The following is an 11,844-nucleotide window of genomic DNA, read 5'->3' as shown; positions in this document are numbered from 1 at the left end:
CCAGAAAGAGGGTTGCTGGGAGGGAGGGCGGTGGGTTTTCTCGGGTCTCTCGGTTAGGTAAGACCCTGACATACAACACGTTATTTGGTGTAGATAAATGAGACAATTGTTCCATCTAATTATCTGATAATGCCAGCGATTTCAATGATAATGAAGCGATCTCACCGCGCAGCAATGTAGAGAGAAGCGGAACAATGGGAAAGGCAAACACAAACACCCCTTTTCGGTTAGGGAATTCCTCGAAAGATTCCAATCTAAATGTTTGTTTAGACAGAATTGGTTATGAATTGAGCTTTGAGCAAGGCATGAAGTTGCTTTAAATTGGCTTAAGTGAGAGGACTCTAGGATCGGTAATTGCACAAAATGTTTGATAGATTAATTATTTATTACCTTGAAATAGAAGGATAAAGCGTTAATTGTTAAATTTGTTTGGAAAATTATCCACCAAATTATACAGTACTAACTAAAAACTTGTTGTTAAATTATGTTTGTTTTTATTTTTTTCTTAGTAAAAGAAAATACAGATATTCAATCAAAAACCTTTTTAAAATAATAAAAATCACAACCAATTAATGATTCCAATTACTCCATTAATTTAATTTCCTGAATACAGGGTATTTTTTCAAGGCTCACTCCCTGCATATGCTCTAAGTTGAAATTGGGTAACTCCTCAACCCGATGAATACTAATTTCCCTGCCTCTTCCAGTAAGGTTGCTTATTGCTTTTCATATTTTTTGGCTCCCCTTTTTTATTTTTTTTTGTGTGTTTTCAATTTTTTTTTAGCTTTTGCGTTTTGCGTGTTTAACCCTTTGAGGTTACATTTGGCGTGTGTTCGGGGACACCCCACACCTACCCGCTAGCAAAAAAAAGGTTCGTATTTTGTATACGCACCATAAAAAAGGAAGCGAAATAAAAGAGAAAAGGATTTCTTCGACAACAAAACAAGCAAAACTGATGAAAAGTAAAAGCTGAAATAAAAATACATGAATTTCTAGGTATACACATAAGTATATAGCCATGCGTATATGTAAAGACATATATCCTCTTGCTTTTTTTGGTACATTTAATCACAAACGATGACGCAAAAAGAGTTCAAAGAAGGCAGGCATTATGAATCCCGAAGTAACCCCAACACCAGAAGCATAACCAGACCAGGGGCTGCTGTGCAAAAGATGCTTAAAAGGGTATGGTCGTGGATGGGGGCAACAGGGGTGTGCACAACCCACACCTCAACGAGGACATTTAACCCTTACACTCGGGCAAACATGTGCGACGCAGGGAAGTTATTATTGTGATTATGATGATTGTTGTTCAAATAATTTCGAGTTTGAGCTTTGACTTGAAAGAGATTCCGTTTCGCTGTCATGATCTACCCCTCAACTTCTCATCATCATGCAAATGAGTCGCTGAGAGAGAGGTACAAAATATGAATGCGAATGCTCGTAAGCCGGAAGTTGTTCAGGTAGCCAAACAAGGATGTTCCTCCGATAAGACACCCTGTTTTTTTTCTTTATCGCTGGGTAAAGCGCAACAGGATGCACATTAGGAACCGCTAAGAGTCCAATAAAACGCTACCCAGGAGTGATCAAAAAGGGAAGGCAAAGGAATGAAAGAAGTGAAAGACGGAAAGAAAGTAGCAGCCAGCACTAGAGATAAAGAACAAAATCCCTGGAACCGAATATATACCTCTAAAAACTTATAGTACAAAAGCAAAAGAATTTTTTTAACTTAAAATAATATTACAAATTTATTTTAAGAATACTGCTTTATTGCTTTATTTATATTAACAAATACATTTTGAGGAAATACAAAATTTTTTTAATAAAAGAATAAAGAAACAATAAAAAATAGAATATAGAAAACAAATGTTTAACATACACTATTTATAAATAATAATTAAAGTAGCCCATAATTCAGTTAATTAAAATGCATTGCGCGGTTCTTAAATTTTTTTATTTTAATACAGCTATAGAAAGAAATATAGACTGAACGCTTAGGGAGCTACAAAGAAACGATTTTATTTTATATATTCCTTCGAACTCAACTGTAAAGGAATGTTTCTCTAAGTGCAGATAGGATCAGTCACCACTAAAACCGAACCGCACAGAGGCATAGGGCTCGTAGTAGGCATCTAAAGAGGCTCCGAGGCCTTTTGTGAGCCGGGGAACAACAGTAGCCTCGAGAAGGCACAACTGCGTCACCATCATGCGCAGGATAAGCAGGAGCAGCAGGGGCGAAGGACACAGCATGGAGGGACAGAGGGACTGAGGGACTGAGGGATTGAGGGACTGAGAGAATGAGGAACTGAGGAGCAGTCAACAAACGGCAGACGAGACAAAACAGACAATTATCGGGCCACGCAGTCATGACACTTATATCATGTGTGTAAAGCGATATTCCGGGCCATCCAGAACGTCGATGGAGTGGACTTGAATGGAGTGGAGCGTGCTCTCTTTGTTCCGCGACTGTATCTGTGAAATGGCTCTGTATTTGTGTCTATATCAGTATCTGTATTTGTATCTGTGGCTGTTGCTGCTGCTGTTGCTGTAGCTGTGGCATATCCTTGACATTCACAGTCGTTCCGCCTGAGGAGCTGCGGATTCTTTGGTGAGTGGTGCGGTTTATTGGTTTGTAATAAGCTCTTTGAAGTGTTTAATTGAAGCTTTTGTTAAGCAATTAGACGCCAAAGTGAAGTCGCGTCGAGGTGTTGCCGCCTATTGGTAATTGCCCAACCCAAGTGCTATCTCCCTTGAAATGGTTATGATGAAAGATAATGTTTTGTGGGCTTCGGGGGGGAGAAACATCACGAAGCGAAGTGGAAAATTGGGAAAGGGGTGGACATGGACTGATTTTTACCTAATACCCAGCTGCATTGGTCCCGTTTACCGCATTTATCGCATTCAAAAAGACACACTCTCTCGCTGGTCTTCTCGGTTCTTATTATTTATTGTAGCCGCATTTTATTTTTGTGTATCTATGGAATGTAAGCAGACAGCGGATTGCATTCGAGCATATTCCACTGCAGTGGCAGCCGATACAGAGACACAAAGATACACAGATACCCAGAAAAATACCCAGATACAGATACATCAGCTTCAGCTCGTAGGCAAACAGTTGGGTAGTCAGTCAGATTCAGATTCAGATTCAGATTCCGATTCAGCGTCGTCGCATGCAAACGCAAAAACAAAACAAAATGGAATTATCATTGACCGCTGATCATGATCATCGCGTTGGGAGATGATTCTTATTCATCTGCCCTCTGTTTGCGTGCTTTTTGGAGGTGATCTGCTCTACTATACTCTCTGCTCTGCTCTGACATGATCTCAAATTTTCTGATCTATTTGGGCGATGACTGCGTGATTGGATTATTCTGTGACGCCAGTGATTTTTGAAGGTGGAAAGTTAGGGGTTTGTTTAGATTACCTCCATTAGATAACAAAGAACACTTTGTACTTCTAAGCGCAGTCATTCTAGAAAAAAGGTTCTTCAAATTTATATCTTAATCGGTAAAATATTATTAAGGAATAAGTTCTTATATAACTCTTTCTAAACATTTTATATATTTGCCAGAACAGAATATTAAATACTGGAATACTTTTTCATTTCACCGAAATAAAAAATCATGAAATAATCATGGTTTCCAGGGTAAGCGAGTTATTTATCAGGATAAATTAAATATAAATTTTAAATAAAAAACATTAGATTTAAAAGTTTTATTCAAATTATTTTATTTTTACTCTGTAGCTACATTCACAAAATCTTTTAAAACTAAATTTAATTTATTAAAGTTTTTAAGTGAACCAATGGTGAAAACTTTTATCACTGATTCATCTCATTTATTCAAAACAAACTATATGTAATCTGATAAACTATATGTAATCCAATAACGAAAAACAAGGTTTAATACAATTCAAAACATAAATGTAATTATTTTAAGACTGTAGACGAACTTCCCTAACTTAACTTTAGTTAATCCTCAATAATGTAATCACGTAACCATCTCTAAGTTTGGTTTCCCATTGCCACGCACTTTTCTGGGGGAATTTTCTTCTCTGTTTGTTGTTGTTTCTGTCGTGTTGTACTTGATTGTGGCATAATTTCTCGCTCGCCTCCATTTATACAATCCCTAGCTCTGTCTCTGTCGCACCCCTTTAGCCCCATCCCCCTCCCACCAACCAAGTGCAACGCATAAATTTTTTATTTGTTTGGTATTCATCTTATTTCGTTTAATGTATTTTTATTTTCAGATTTTTTGTTCGCTTGTGTTTTTCATTTTTTTTTTTGTTGTTTCATTTTCAGCTTGTTTGGTGTTTTTAAGGTAATTTTTGTTGGCGAAGAGGGCCAGTTGTTGTTGTTGTTGTTATTGCGCATAAGTATTTTTTGTGTTAATTTTTTCGTTGTTAGTGTGGTTGACGGGTTCGTTCAGTCATTCAACTAAATAAAGTATTGTCGTTCCTTCTTCCTCTCATTTATTATTCGTTTCGTTTCGATTTCGTTTATGTACAACGCACTTTTCTCGTGGTTGTTGGCATTGTTGTTCGTTTGTTTGTTTGTTGTCGATCGTTGTTTTTATTTATCGCTCTTGTTGTTGCTCTTTTAAAGCGTGGGCATGTGGCATCCACTTTTGTTGTAATTGCGTCGGGTAAACTGCATGAATAATTATTAAGTTATTCGAGGAGAGGTCATAAAACAGGGGGAGCTCAGTGAAGAGGAAGTACTGGCCTCTCACTCTACCAAAATTTATGAGATTTCTCCCCGATATTCGATTTATTTTTAGTCTAGCTTAATCATTTCTTGGAGGCGAAATAGTTAATAGGCAAACAAAAGAGTGCCCTTGTTCAATTCTTTAAAATTTCACTATTAAACAAAGTAAAGTTATTCAAAAATTCAAAAATTTATTGGACTTTTTTTTATTGGAAAAGAATTCCAATTCATGAGTTAATTTCCTTTTAATTAAATGACACATATTTGCTGTTATATTTATTATTAGTCAGTCAAGAAATTCGTCATTTAATAAAAAAAACTGAAAATAAATTTAAGCAATGAATAAATACTTTCATAAAAGGAAAACTGTTTATAAATCTACATGCTTTATTTTAATTAGAATTTAAACATAGTAATAAAATTGAAACTAGTGCAATTAATTATAATTTCAGTTTATAATTTAACATTATATATGCACTTCCAAGTTATATGAAAAGATTTACTATTTATGCTATTTAATGACAGCTTTAATTTTTATAGCACATTAATGAGGAAAAAACCTGGTATTTATTATTAAATTAAAAACAAATTTAATAATAAAAACTTCAATTACTTACAAGATCTCTCATCTCCTAATTTATAAACTGATTGAAAACCTTTAAAATTGAATTTAATTACATCCCTTCTTTGCTGATATTGGATATTTTTATTCAAAACTTAACATTATAAATTAATCTCTAATTAAAATCAAATTTAACAGGGCCTAATAGTATTTTTCGTGGCTCTAATTAGGCTTATTAATAGAGAAGTCATACGCCCAGTGTTAAGCCACCATTGCCGTATCAATTTACCGCACTCGGAAAACACGAAAAACAAAACACCAAGAACCCCAGAAGTTGTAACTCTCACAAAACCAAAAATGAAGAAAGAAAATAGAGCGGGAAAGAGGAAAAACATTTTCATTCATTCCAAATGCGAGAACAGGAATCGAGAGAACTGGCTAGAAATTCCGATGGTGGAAACCATCATCATCGCACTGTGTGGCTCATCCTCATCCACTTCTTGGATGTCTTGAGGCTTCTTTTTCGGGCTCTTTTCTCTCGGCGGCGTTGTGATATTTATGTTTTCATCAAAAGAGCAGGCGAACAATCAAAATGCGCTGCACTCGACTCCAGACCAGAAGAGACCCAAGAAAACACACTGATGCAGATGCAGATACGGATACGGGTGCGGGTTTGGGTTCGAGTTCGCGGGTATCAGTATGGATATTACTACAGCTGCAGGTACAGATACAGATACGGTTGCAGATAGTACAGACACAGATACAGATGCAGAGGCAGAGGCAGATACAGCTACAGCTACAGATGCAAGTGAACTGAACTGTAGTGAAGTGAAAAAAAACTACAGGCAGACAGACGGCAGCAGGCAGCGCTTTAACCTCATATTTATCCATCAGATACTTATAGCGGAGCGCAAAAAAGCAAGCAGCGACAAAAGAAATGCAGGCCCCTATGTCCCATAGTCCCTCAACACTGAAAACACTTCTTATACTTCATTTTGCATACATTTATCATTTATCCACTTTTATTTGACCTATATTAATATGTTTGCTTTATTTAATACAAATTTATTATCAATCGATTTAAACTGGATACATTAATTATATGATTTATTAGTAGAAATATTTGTTATTATTTTATTATTAAATTTAAATTAAGGTGTTAATTAAAAGAGATTATTATTTGTTAAAGTAAATTTCCTACAATATTAGCAATAAAATATTTATACTTAATTTATACACAGTTCACTTCGTAACAAAGTTTTAGTTTTTCACTTGGGTGTTACTTTATATTGCACATTTTGCAAGCGACTTAAGATTTTAAATTTCTCACTATTTACAAATTAAATTTGTATATTTAATAATCCAATTAATGTTAGCTAAAATATTTAAAAAATAAAGCTTAAAACGTTTTAATTCTGATTGAAAACTGATGTAATTTTTTAGTAAATAGATTTGTTTCCATTCTTTTGAACTAGAACTTGACATAAGTAAACAACACAACATGTATAAAATTAGTGTATAAATAAGAGCTGTACATAATATTAAATTAATTGACTTACTACTTAAATTTAGTACTTTATATACTTAAATAATTTTTGAAAAAACGTTCGAGACTGAAAGTTTAGAAAATTTGTTAGATCAATTATTTCCCGTGCAGCCGCAACGAAAAGAAAATACCCAGAGAGAGGAAGAGGAAAGGAGAGAGCGAGGCAAGTACAGGCAAGAAAACAAATTTCAATAAAATATTATTACGCTTACGTTTATCGAACGCAGCCAGCGAGCGAGCGAGCGTATAAGTGAGTACGAGTACGAGTACGAGTATCTTGCAGATACTCAGATACACGTCCGCACTCATTGTGCGAGCTGCTCGACATCGCCGGAATTCGAATTCCGATGACGATGATGAGGATGGCGATGACGATGACGATGGAGAGGATGATGAGGTTCGGTTCAGTTCAGTTCGGTTCGGTTTCGGTCGCCAAGCGTTATAAATAAACCATATCCATCAATTGCTTAACTCAAAACAGCGCTAAAAGATACAAAAGCGATACAACAACAACAACAACAATAAGCATAACAACAACAGCAGCAGCCCCACATATAAAGATACAAATACAGATACAGATACATTTGCCCGATCCCAAAACGAAACCCAAATAAAAACAAAAACCCAACACCAGAGCAGAGCAAAGGCAAAAAAAATCATAAACGAAACCGAGCAAAGAGCGAGAGAAAAAAAAAACGAAATAATAAAAATAAAAATAAAAACGCCAAGAAAATCGTCAGCGTCGACTGATAAAATGCATGAAAACCAGTGGAGGGAAAGGGGTTGGGGGCGAAATCTCGAAGTATCTGCCGGCAAAGCAAACCCCCCTCGCCGACGCCCCTGCACCACCCCAAGTTTCTCCTTGATTTTTCCTCTTTCTCAGCCGTTTTCCTCGTATTTATGCTGCTCTCGTGAAAAGGAGAGCCTAGAGGGTGGAGGACAGTCCAGGGGCGGCTGTAAGAAAGGGGGCTCTTGGGGAGGGAGGAGGGCTCTGAGGGGTCTGAGAGGCCCGAGGGGGCGGCGAAGACGTCGTCGTTGTCGTTGCCTTTCTTTCACTTTGTGTGGCAGGCAGCCAAGCACTCAGCATAATTTTGCACGCTCTTTTTCTCCTACGTTTTTCGCTGATTATTTTCTACAGACCCCAAAGGGGGTCGAGGGGGTATGGTGGCGGGAGGGGAGGGGGGTGGGTCTTGGCGGGGGTGCGGGGTACCGACCTGCACGTGGAAAGGTGTCTGCTTTAGACCCAAACCATCGACAACAAAAAGCAGCCAGCAAAGTTCATCGTTTACTGCTGCTGCTTTTGGCTTTATGTTTTTTCTCAGTTTATGTGCTTTTTTGTACTCTACCAAAAAAGTAGCTCTGAGATCGAAGCAATAATTTAAATTTTTCATTTTATTATTATATTGTTATTAATAATGTTAAATTTATTTAAATAATTTAATTTAAAACAAAGCAAATTTAAATAAACTATCCTGCTCAATGTATAAAATATATAAAATGTATTGCGATTTTTAATAGTTGTATATTTAAAGTGAAAACTTAATGATCAAAGTGTAAGTACTTTTCAAATATATGTATATATATATTCAATTTAGCTAAACAATGGCATTTCCCTTGAGTCTTCTATTCTGATTTGGGTACTATTTTTTATCGCTCTATAAGTGTATTTCAAGCTTCGCCCTACAGCTTTTCTTTTTTTTTTGTATTTTCCTCTTGGCTTTGCTTTTGCACGCATTTTACTAGCATTCGGCCTTTCGCCCAGCCACCTTCCAGCAACAACAAAAACAACAACAACAATAATAACAACAACAAGCAGTAGCAAAACAACAGTTACAACAGTTGACGACCGATCGCCGTCTCTGTCGCTCTGCATATGGCCCTCTCTTTCACCCGCTCACAAATGCGCAACATATTTGCCGACTGACCGACGCAGCGACAAACAGACACTTGTGCCGCCCCCTGCCCGCCCACTTTCCAACCGCCCCACCTTTCCCCTTTTTTGCCTACTCTTTCCAACTTTTTCACCCCCTATCCCCCCCTTTTTTTGCTATCGTCTGCTGCTTTGCTATTTCTCTTTTTTTTTCCACTACTATTTTCACGCTCTTGTTGTTGTTGCTGCTGCTGCTGCTGCGATGTTGCTGCTGCGCTGGCTACATAATTGATTTTAGTGCTGCACTCTCCAAATGCGTTGCATTCTGCTGCTGCTGCTGCTGCTGCCTCTGCTGGCGTCGCTGCTGCCGTTGGCAGTTACTTTTAGTGTAATCTCAACATTTGCTGCTGATGTTGCTACTGCTCATGTAGTTGCTGTTGCTGCAACGTACGTCGTTGTTGTTGCTGTTGCTGCTGGCTTTGGTTGTTGTTGCTGCTGTTGCTGGAGCTGCTGGTGCTTGTATTGTTGCTGTTGCAGCTGTCTTTGGTGTTGCTGTTGCTAATGCTGTTGCTGCTGCTGCTGCTGCTGCTGATGTTGCTGTTGCTGTGAGTTCTTCTTCCAGCAGCAACATCAACTTCCTAACTCCCCCCGGGACAATCCCCCCACCCCCTCCTGAATCCAACAACTGGTGGCAGCGCTTTCGTCGCTTGCTTTTGTTGTTGCTGCTGGTTTGGGTTTTTGGTTTTTGTGAAAACCAGATTTTTGTCGTTTTATGCATTAAATTGTTTTTACAGCCGCTTTTGGCAGCCAGAACAGGGTGATTCGTAGCGATATAGACTGACAAGGTGGGTAACAGCTTATTAAAATGGTGATTTCATAGCATTTAGACAATTATAATTGTTATTTAAAGCAATTTAACATTTTTTAAATATTTATAGCTAGAAAAAAAGCTTATAGTAATTATAACTACAATGATACAATACCATGTAATCGCATAATCAAACTAAGTAATAATAGAAAATTTGTATAATTAATAATATAAAACAATTTTAAATATTCTCAAATTAACTTAATTTCAATGCTGCATTAATAAGAGAAACTATAAGGCAGAAATCGCGTAATTAAAATAAGACATAGTTACTATTGTCTTTTTTGAACTAAAATAATAATTTTGGAACTATGATATAATGGAACACATATTTTAATAACTTTTTATTTGAAGTGGCGGTAGTTATGTAAGCCTTTGTGCATCCTTTCTGTTATAAAAGGTTTTATAATCATTTGAGGGACTTTAATATGGAATATTTTTTAAGTCCATTCATATTAGCTTAGTTGCCAGACAAAATATTTTTTGAAATAAATATTTGAGACAATATAACTTACGGTTGGCTTATTCCTTTTGAGTTGTCATTAGCTATAGTCCTGCCCACCCCCACACATCCTGGGAGACCCTGTATGCGCTGTGCTCTGGTCTCCGTCGCCGTCACAGCAAAAGTAACAGGAATAGGAACAGGCACAGGAACCAACATACAACATACGCACACACACGAAAGGGGGTGTGAGGGGGTAGGCATTGTGAGGGGGAGGAACGACGAAACAAGCCAACAACCAACGCATTTACACAGATACAGATGCGGATACAGATACAGATACAGATATCGGCAGGATGAGGGAAATTGCAGGGAAAAGGGAGAGCAGGACGAGAAAAAAGGCAGGGGCGGGGGAAAAGGCAGAGGACCGGCAACCGGGTACCGAGCGACAAACAGACCCATTGTCCCTCCCTCGCCAACAACCACACTGCGAACAACGGCAGCAACATCAGCACATCAGCAACATCAGCAGCAACAGCAGCAACATCATCAGCACAGCAGCAACAGCAAGCGATGACGATGACGACGACGACGGCCTACAACGCTGTACACTTCCTTTTACACACAGTGCCAACGAACACTCGTGAACACAGTAAACCCTCAAATGTTCGTTACGAAAAATTGAAAAATCTTTTAAATATTTATGCACCACTTAAATTCTTTAGATTGACGGTTGGGCGTTTTATAGATTACACAAAAAAAAATTTAAAAAAACATAAACCTTTTTAAATTCGAATATATTTAATAATCTTAGTGAAAGAAAATAAAACATATAATCAACCTGTAATTTTTTTATTTATTAGTCGTATATTATTTATTTGTCAGTTCGTGAAATTAAAAATGACTATCATTTTTAAAGATTTAAATAGTCGAATAACTTTGTTTTTACAAAGCAACAACCAAAAACTCAAATTAAGGACAAGTTAAAAGTTCGATAAAGTACTTTCAGTATAGTGAAAATTGAGGCCTGCTAATTTGCCAGTGGCCACTGTACAATCACACAGGGATTTAAGCCACTCGTGTGTGAGTGTGAGGCCTGAACCGAAACCCAAACCCAAACCCATGCCCAGACGCAAACTCAAACCCAAATACAAACCCATAAGCATAACCCAATGAAGCAGCCTCTGCCAACATACCAACATCATCATCATCGTCAGCGCACAACTGTCGGCGATTGTTGTTGCTTAGCACTCGAGCCAGAAAAAAGGACTTCCTTTCGCCCAGGACCCCTCAGGCCCTCTCGCTCACTCCTCGAACGTTTCACGGGAATTATGACAAGGACTGCCAAAAATCGAGGCAGAACATGTTAAATAAAATAAAACATAATTTTATGCCAGAGAGCAACAAACACATTAACACGGTCGTCGCAGCGCAGTCGGCGGCGCCGTCGACGTCATCAATAAATCGCGACCCCAACGAACCACCCACAAAACACCCAGCCACCCAACCACCCACTGGAACCACCTCCGCACTCCCCACCGCCCACAACTCATGCCCACCTCAAATATTATACAAAAGCTTACAAGCCACGCATACAAGCGAAACTCCGTTCTCTCTCTCTCTCTCTTCTCTCTCACTCTCTCTCTCCCCCCTTGGATCGTGCCATCTCTTTCTCACCGCCTATTGCCCTCTCTGTCTGGCTCTCTCGTGCTGTGCTCGTTTGTGTTTTGAAAATTTAATCTCGATATGGCAACAAATATGCTACAATTTCATTGAGATGAACACCCGATACCAGAAAGCCGACGAGAGTTTCTCACGCTGTGCCAAGGCAGCGACGTCGACGGCGAAAGA

This window comes from Drosophila gunungcola (assembly GCF_025200985.1).
Source record: "Drosophila gunungcola strain Sukarami chromosome 3L unlocalized genomic scaffold, Dgunungcola_SK_2 000003F, whole genome shotgun sequence".
In the NCBI taxonomy this organism is placed as follows: Eukaryota; Metazoa; Arthropoda; class Insecta; order Diptera; family Drosophilidae; genus Drosophila; species Drosophila gunungcola.
Note: the sequence above shows the minus strand (reverse complement) of the source record.